Source organism: Labeo rohita, unplaced genomic scaffold (assembly GCF_022985175.1).
Source record: "Labeo rohita strain BAU-BD-2019 unplaced genomic scaffold, IGBB_LRoh.1.0 scaffold_353, whole genome shotgun sequence".
Lineage (NCBI taxonomy): Eukaryota > Metazoa > Chordata > Actinopteri > Cypriniformes > Cyprinidae > Labeo > Labeo rohita.
Genome location: NW_026129271.1, coordinates 5251 through 15176, shown reverse-complemented (window position 1 = coordinate 15176; position 9926 = coordinate 5251). Strand labels below are relative to the sequence as shown.

General features: G+C 32.6%; 1 long non-coding RNA gene across 1 annotated transcript; it reads right to left on the bottom strand.

Moving 5' to 3' along the window:
* Positions 1 to 1477: 1477 nt before the first annotated feature.
* Positions 1478 to 9287, bottom strand: LOC127160451 (uncharacterized). Its single transcript, XR_007826752.1, has 2 exons — positions 9166 to 9287; positions 1478 to 2506 (listed from the first exon to the last, which is right to left on the bottom strand). It is a non-coding gene; the product is annotated as an uncharacterized LOC127160451 (long non-coding RNA).
* Between the last annotated feature and the right edge of the window lie 639 nt (positions 9288 to 9926).

Below are 9926 nucleotides of genomic sequence, written 5' to 3'. Positions count from 1 at the left end.
GCATAGTGGTGCCAAAAAACACCAAACACCAAGAGGATTCGTTAGACAAAGGTCTCGCTCAAGGATCTGTCGGCTAGTGGTTTTGAGATTTTAAGGGAAGTCATATCACGTGATTTCATAAATTGATTTGAGATGTGGGCTAATGGGGCGGCAGGGGTTCATGCGTTAGCTGGAGCGTAGCAGACGAAGCGACAGCCAGCAGTTGTCTCTCAAATGGACACTTTAGGGGAGGCGGCCCTCTCATTAGAGATCCGGTCAAGGCCGGTGACTGTTATTTTCTGTCTTGATTAAGCAGTAATGACAGCAGAACTAAAGAGCCGTACAGGACGGAAGAAAAATGATAGAATGAGATGATGGAAAAGATCAAACGGACGTCAGAAGAAATGGATTGTTGAATTCTCAGAAAGCTTAGCGGAGTCAATATTGGTTTGCCTTGGGTTATTGATTATGACTGTTATCTCTCACGACAGAGACTTTGATCATTTGAATGTTCGTATCTGCCTTTGAAGATTCATTGCTAGCCAATCTAAACCTCAACACCACTGTAATGGCACGTACTGTTTGATGCACGCGAGACGAGCGATATATTGAATGCAAGCAACTTTGAAACAAATTAAATGCTAAAATCTAGGCGGCGGAAAGGGTTTTATAGTGATGAAATGGCAAATAAAACATAATCCCTGAATTATTAGCGCATGCATTTTCCAATGCAACACCCTGCCAGACAAGAAATGCAGCTCTGCGTCTTCATAAAAATTGAAAGGATTTGAGCTTTTACAAGGGCAGATAGTGGCGTGGACAGAATCCAGTGTGATTTAGAAACAATACTAGTGCCAATAATGCACATATGTTATGCTCTATAGCTATATAAAGTGTGCAGTATAATAATGTTTCATTTATGTACAGTATTTAACATTGTCTGGGTTGAATGACGTCAGTGCTATCAAGGTGCATTATGCCAAAATGTTATATATGAATACGCAACACTCTCAATTCCATAATAGCACGCATACATCAACCAGACGCCTGTTTGTGCATTTTTATCTGGCCTTGAGGCTTTTATTATATTGATTGAGAACCAATAAAATGAGGCGTTATGTGAACTACCTGTTCTTTATACCACATTAAAAAGCGACTTCTTTGTGCCAAGGATTGCTGATGTGCTTTTGAGAAAATCTCATTTTAAATAGCTATTTTGTATCCTGTGAGATTAAAATATATAAAATCACCCTCGTTTATACGACTGCCTTGAAGAAATGCAAACTGAAGGAAAAATAAGTACGTATTATCTATAAAATACTTTGCCAAGTGTGACTTGTACAATAGCGTTAGTGTGCGTTTTTAGTGTCTTCAGTGTGTAGTTGGATTTAAAGGTGTTTAATTAGAAATAAGCTCATGATGATTAATTACAAAGTCAGGAATTATGTACTTTCTTCAGTGCATTATTGGACAATGCCAAGAACTCGTCAGACGCAAGAATGATTCACAATTCAGTTTTAATGTTATTTTTTACATTTATATTTCAGTTCACAGATGTACCTCATGAAAACATGTCAAGGTTACATTTCGCCACAAAATCAAACAAAGTTGGCACATGCACTTAATATGCCAGAAAGATTTATGGTTGATTAATAGTTGAAATATGACCTGGACATGTTCTTTGCAGGTTTTGAGATTCTCCCTCATGTTATGAAATACCACATGACCACAGATGCTGCTAAATGAATATGTCTGGGGCTGGTCTTATTCTGTACATAGACTTGTTGACTGTTGAAAGGTCTCTAAAGGTTCATACTGACAGAAATGCTCTTGATATTATATGGGGTCCATGTTTGATTGAGACCATATATGTTTTAACGACTTTCCAAGTGAATGCTTTGTAATCATATTGTTCTGCCAATACTGATTGTTCAAGCAAAAATATATGGCTTCAGATATTATTTAGCTATTTTAAACATTGAAATATTATGATATATAAGAGAAAATATGTAAGCTTCGAAAATAAACTTATATAAAGCAACAATATTATGCATCTGTTTTGTTTGTTTTTTTTAAACATTCATGTTTATACATTAAACACACAAATACACTTTGGTAAAAGTTTTAATATATACAATGTCATTCACATTCTTCAGTTAACAAGTCACATTTGGTCAGACGTGTGAAAAATCATAAATATAAGTTTATAAAACAATCTCATTAAAGGAGTATCTTTTAGCTCTCGTGCAAAGCTTGTATTTTTTTAATGGTTGATTTACTAATTCAAATAAAAAAATTAGCATAAAAGCAACAATAGTAATCAACAATGCATATAAAATGCAAAAATGTTCTTATTTCCTAGTCATATGATCAGGGCATTATATATATATATAGTAAGCATCACATAAATGTAAAGATGATTTGAGGTCAGATTAGTGTGAATAATTCACTGGATAACCAGAAAGCAGAGTCCATTCAATCTTGAAGAACTCTGAATCCTCTATCGTGTGCATACATCTTCATTGCACTGTAAAGAACACAAAAACGATACAATTATTAAATTAGTTGATGGTGTGAGAATTAATTATTAAAATTAGTATTAACATTAGATCTTCTATTGCAAAATCTTTATTTGTGTTTGATCTGGCACAAGAATTTACATTTTGTTGGGTGAAATTTCTCTTTAATTAAGGAATGTCAATTTTTCAAGCTAAAATCCAAGTCAAACTTGGATTCACAGGTCACTCTGTCAATGCATTTACGGCCATGTAAAAGTCACTATCGCATCCCACACTCTAGAGGAAATGGCATTGGTGGCTCAAAGACGATAAAGATGACGCCGGTGGTCTTTTATGGGTAAACAAGACCTGCGACACGTCCTGTTATTGAACTTCAAAGCAACATCTATTCTAAAAGAACAGCTGCGGTGCTTTTTTTGCTTAGTTATATTAATAGAATATTTCACAGTCACCATATTAAGCTTATGCATTTCTGACAAACCAATAACATTGTATTCTGAGATTCATCTAATTAGTGGAATACAAAAAAATGGATTGTGAAGAATCAAATGTGCACAGAAAATCAAGTGAGCTTTATTTATACAGTGCTTTATATAATACAAATTGTTTTTAACCAACTTTACTTTCTAATAAACAAAAAAAAAATTCTGTAAAGCAGCTCTAAAAAGACAATAGCATCATTGCTCAGCTCAGTTTTTGTTCATTTTAGTTCAATAACTATGAAGTTTGTTCATTATTAAACTTAATTTAGCTATAAGCAGCTCTAATTGTGCTCGCATTTGCTGAAATCGAATTTTTAGAATGATCCATTGAGTCATACCACACCCCTAAAACTACCAAAAGACCTTTAGTCTATTTAAAGAATAAACCAATTCAGAGAAAATAAATTAGCCGGAGGTTACGAAAGTCTGTGTGAAGTTCTTTCAAATGCATAACGCCAGGCTCTTTCTTTGACAGATCAGTTACTGAATACACACACTCTCAAAAAAGCTGTCACTGGGACTAACCTATGGTACAGAAGCCAAAAAGTACATCTTTGTATCTTGTTTATCCCCAAATAGCACATATTAGTACCTAAAATGCATATGTGACTCTTTGACCACAAAACCAATCATAAGGGTAAATTTTTTGAAATTGAGATTTATGCATCATCTGAAAGCTGAATAAGCTTTCCATTTATGATAGGAGAATATTTGGCCGAGATACAACTAATCTGGAATCTGAGGGTGCAAAAAAGTCAAAATATTGAGAAAATCCCCTTTAAAGTTGTCCAAATGAAGTTCTTAGCAAGTATATATCACTAATCAAAAATTAAGTTTTGATATATTTACAGTAGGAAATTTACGAAATATCTTCATGGAACGTGGTCTATACATAATACCATAATGATTTTTGTCATAAAAGAAAAAGCGATAATTTTGACCCATACAATGTATTGTTGGCTACTGCTACAAATACACCCATGCTACTTGTCACTGGTTTTGTGATCCAGGGTTACATATTAGCAGCGCTGAGTAGTAACTAATTAGATGTAATCTGGATAACAATCAGATTCCAAAAAATAAGTACTTCTAATTAAATTATGAATATTAAAATGCTCATAATCAGATTACAGTTACCTTATGGATTACACGATTATATATTCACACACCAAATTTTAGCCTAATTTCTCTTCTTTATAAATTTTCCTTTTAAAATGAACCTACCACTTATATACAGTTTGAAAAACCCTGCTGTAATGTAATATTTAATGCATTTTTTTGTACACGTGGTACACAACAGTCCCATTCAAGTCTACATGATAAACAAGTCATCTAAAAGTAATCAGAAAGTAGTCAGAGTACATTATCTAATATGTGTAAACCAGATTATGTTACTATGTACAATTTATTTTTTATCTTGTAATTTGTAATAAGTAATAGACCCAGTGAGAGTACTGTACTTTTTTTTTCTGAGAGAGTCTGAAGTCTACCCATTCCCTTGAGGCCGTTCCTTGTCATCCAGTGACGGCACTGGGTTTGGGCTCTTGACTGTGTCTGTTGGGCCCTTTCCTTCCTGAGGTGGTGCAAGAAAACCCTTGGGGCCCGATCTGCTCGGAGATATGCCGTTGAATGACACAGTGTTTATTCTCTGGATGGACTAAATGTCTTTTGGTAGTTTTAGGGGTGTGGTACAACACAATGGATCCTTCTGAAAACCAGACTTTTGACTTCGGGATGAAGTAAAACAAATGAGACCACAATAATAGACCGGCACACACACACACACACAAAAAAAAAAACATGCTAAAAATACGGTATGAGAGAATTTGCACAAAAACACGGACAAAATGAACGGAAATCACTTTATTGACACTTGCAATCAGAATTGTTATACAACTCTGATAGCATCTAGTATGCTCAGTTTTTTAGATATATTTTTCAACAACTGGAAGCTACAAATGTGTTGCAATCACAGGGTTAATTAAGACTAAAACTAAATCCGCTAAAAAAAACCTAAAACATAAAAAAACATTTTTATTTTATGCCAAAAAACATTAGAATATTAAGTAAAGATCAAGTTTCATGAAGATATTTTGCAAATTTCCTACTGTAAATACATCAAAACAAAATTTTTGATTAGTTATATGCATTGCTAGGAACTAGGCGATTTTTCTCAATATTTTGATTTTTTTGCACCCTCAGATTCCAGATTTTCAAATATTGTCCTATCCTAACAAACCATACATCAATGGAAAGCTTATGTAGCTTTTCAGATGTATAAATTTAAAACAATTTAAAAAAACCTGACCCTTATGACTGGTTTTGTGGTCCAGGGTCACATATAATAATTACATAAATAAATAAATAAATAAATAAATAAATAAAGTTAACTTATTTTATCTCAGTTAGTTGTCAGTGCAACATTTCTAATTTTTTTAAAGTACTATATTAAAACTAATAAATAAAAAAATATAAATAATACTGTACACAGACATTTAAAAAAATAATAATAATAATAATTCACAAACAAAATAGTTAAAACTTTCTTACATTTTCAGTTTTCACTTTACTTTTAAAATTACAAAAACTATGTAACTATAACAGTATATCAATGATCCTAAATAACACTGGTTGCAATTTGGCGTCTCAGGCAATTAATTAATTCATAATATCCACCAGGCGTATCTTTTGAACATGCTTTTGGTTCACTGTTTACTAAGACTTATTTATTTTCCAATTACATTAACCACTAACCATTCTATGAAGAAATACCACATTCTTGAGTCGTTTTGGGATCAAACATTTTGTCTGAAGGACCACAAACACATTTTAGAACATTTCTAAGTGTCTTTTCTCGTTCATATGCCATTACGCTACCAAACCACATCTCATCAAACCAAATCCCTACTGGTCATTTTTCTAGACCGCTGTCATCCAGAAGAAAAACAATGTGGTGTAATCGCTGAATTGTTGCAAGATGCTGATTAACAAACCACACAATTGGAGCCTTGTGCATGCAAGCCAGAAAACTAGAGGAACACATCATTTGTCATGTAAAAGACATCTAGACTATTTCATGTGTCCAAATATTTCTTGGAGTCACTGTATTTGGAAACATAGGTGACATGAGGGAAAATCTCAGTTGGAAGATAGTTTCAAGAAATCCATTATTTATTCATGCATGTCTTTCTTTCTTACATGCAATCAACATAGCCCCATAAAAGCACTATAAAAGTAGTCCATCAGACTTGTGCACTATACATTATGTCTGTTTTGACTATAAATCATTTACACATATGGTGGTTACTTATGCTTTTATGACGGCTAAAGCAGTTAAACCTGAACATCTCTACTCTTAACCCTATAAAGCCGCAGGTCTTGTTTACCCATAAATATGCACATTTCTAACGCCTCTAAATGATCAGCAAGATCAAACCTCCCCAAGTACGAGCTCAATTTTCTCACTACATCATACCAGTCAAAAGTTTTTGAACAGTAAGATTTATTATTAATATTTACATGTATTTGACCTAAAGTACAGCAAAAACAGAAAAATTTCAAAATATTTTTACTATTTAAAATATCTGTTTTCTGTTTGAATACATTTCCATTACTAAAAATGCTCAAAAATGCTCCAAAAAAATAAAAAAATAAATAAAATAAATAAAATAAAATAATATATATATATATATATATATATATATATATATAATTAGCATGATCTTGAAAACAGCAGAAAATAATTTTTTCAAGTTACTTTGATGAATAGAAAGTTCAGAAGAACAGTATTTATCTGAAATAGAAATCTTGTCTTTATCGTCACTTTTGATCAATTTAAAGCATCCTTGTTAAATAAAAGTACTAATTTCAAAAATTTCTTTCTCAAAAAAAAAAAATAATAAATAATAATATTTATGTTTTATGTGATAACATTTTATTATAAATATATCTTAGAAATTAATGATAAAAATATATCTCAAACAGCAAATCAGCATATTAGAATGTTTTCTGAAGGATCATGTGACACTGAAGACTGGAGTAATTATTCTGAAAATTTTGCTTTGATCACAGAAGTAAATTATATTTTAAAATGTTCAAATTGAAAACAGTCATTTTAAATAGTAAAAATATTTTACTATTTTTGCTGTGCTTTGGGTTAAATAAATGCAGGCTTGGTGAGAGATTTCTTTAAAAAAAAAAACATCAAAAATGTTACTGTTTAAAAACTTTTGACTGGTAATGTATACAAAAACAACAAAACAACAAAACAAAACAACATCATGCAATTTTTAAAGAACATTCAATTAACTGTTCCATTCCATTAAATAAATAAATAGATTTTTTCTGACTAATATTTCATATGTCAGACATTACAACTGTTGGTTAATCCAACAATTACTCCATTTCATCTGTTTCTCTGGAGATGCTTTGTAAAAGTAGTTTTTGTTTTCTAAATTGGACACACATGGAACCATATGAACAAAGTTCACCATTTGTTCAACATTTTAATTTTGTCATTTGAGCTCCTCAAGGAAGAGAGAGGCCAAAAGTGCCATTTCCTCCAGGATATCACCGTAAACTCCTTACCACAGATCACGCATGACGTTAAGAGCTGCACGCCAGTGTAAAAACCCCCTGCAATAACCAGCAACAAAAATAGCAGCCTAGAGAAACGGATCTGTTGGTTTTAGTGGGTTTCGTTTTAATAGATCAGCCCTCTGTAATCTCACGCCCAGGTGCATCATGGGGTCTCGTGCGGTTAAGATCGTGTTAGACTAGAAGGTCAGCCTCACAAGAACACTCTGTTCAGTCCTACAATCACTTCACTTGTTTAAACATCCACTTATATAAACCAAAGCATCTGTGCTCCAACATCAGACAGCTTTATGCCTTTCTTTACAGAACAGCTAATTGTTAAGTTGCTCGCTGACATGAATTAGGTCACGCTGCGGCAAAAAACAGATTCTTTAGTAAGTCTTGTGGAGGCCTGTGAGGGTTTAATTGCGCGTTTCCTCATGTTCGTGTAGCGAAATACAAGGTAAGGTTGTCTCTGGTGTCCCAGTTTTACCACGGATGTCTTTATATGTTCTTGTGCGCTTACATGGATCAGTGCAACCCACAATCTTACACTCTATAAATTTTTTACTTCAGTAAAAACCACAATGAAGTTGTCCTTGTAAAGCGACCCTACACAATAAGAGTATTTACAATGGCCTCAAAACATGTTAATGTAATAGTGTGGTCACAATTTTTTAGGCAATTAAAGTAAAAACAGAATAATGGGTAATATTATACAGTTTGCGGAGGAAAACCACCAAAATAATATAATATCAAGCAAGACACTTATTTAAAATAATCACAAAAGAGGCATTTAAAATCACTCAAATAGTTTCTAGAAGTGGGCAGTATGAGTAAAATCTACAATATTGTGTGTACTTTTATGTCACAATATTCATATCTTGCTAAGAAATTGAATTATAAAATCATTTATATATTAAATGCCTGTGGTAATGCCTATTCTTAAATAATACAGTGAATTAAAGATCTGGCAACAGTGCAAAAACTGTTTTACTTTATTTAAAACCCAAAATCTCAGAACAGTAACAATAATATTAAAGTTCAGGCTCTAAATTCAGTTTGAATTAGTTTTATTCAGTGTTCTTATAAGTTGCACGGGTATATTTGTAGCAATAGCCATAATAGCCAATAATAGATTTTTCTTTTATGCAAAAAATAATTAGGATATTAAGTAAAGATTATGCTTAATGCAGATATTTTGTAAATGTCGTACCATACATGTATCAAAGCGTAATTTTTGTTTAGTAATATGCATTGCTAAGAACTTCACTTTGACAACTTTACAGGCGATTTTCTCAATATTTTCATTTATTTGCACCCTCAGATTCCATATTTTCAAATAGTTGTATCTTGGCCAAATATTGTCCCTAAATTTATGACTTACGACTATTTTTGTGGTCCAGGGTCACAAATCACTGATACAGTATATGCACAAGCTTAAATCTGTATCAATGCACCAAGTAAACTAATATTTCGGAATTTTTATCCAGTCTGAACACTTCCTTTTACATTAAAAACCATCAGAGGAAGAATTCTTGACTGGTTTACCAACTGATAAACACACACACACATCTGAGGTTTAACCTTATAAATACTTCCTGTTTTACCTGTGGCTTTTCACCAGCCTGGACGTTCGCGGAGATCCCGAGAGCTTTGGTGATCTCCTCAAGCGGCACGTTGTCTGCGGGCGTTTTTTGGACAAAATGCAGAAGAACCTTTTCTCCACCTAAACAGTGAGACACATTTTTGCATTGGGAATTTGTGGTTTTGTTTTCATGAAAATTAAGCAAAATGTCCCTTTAATTTCCATTATTACAAGGCAGAAAATTTGCATTATTTAAAAAAAAAAAAAAAAAAAAAAAAAAAAAAATATACACATATATATATACATACTCTGAGCAGATTTTAGTTTAAAAATAAAAATAAAAAATAAAAAAAATAATTGTGTCCAGACATAAATATTTTCATTACTCTGTTACCATAATGAGAATTTAATGAGAATCATCAAGAAATTAATGAGAATTGCTAACAAACCCAAAAAACATCTGGTTGCATTCAAGTGATGAGAATTGGGAGATCATGTTTAATTTTCTTGAAAATAATGTCACAACACACAAAAAGTTAATGATCCTACAGAAGGCTTTATTATCTTCATCCAAAACATGATTTTAGCACTAAAACTCTTGATCTGATGTGCTTGTTATACTGCTGATTTAGTGCTCTTGAAGTAATAGTTCACCCAAAATGAAAATCTGCTGAAAATGTGCTCATGCTCAGACAATCTAAGCTGTAGATGAGATTGTTTCTTCATCAGCTTTGTAGACATGTAGGCAAGGCAAGGCAAGGCAAGGCAAGTTTATTTATATAG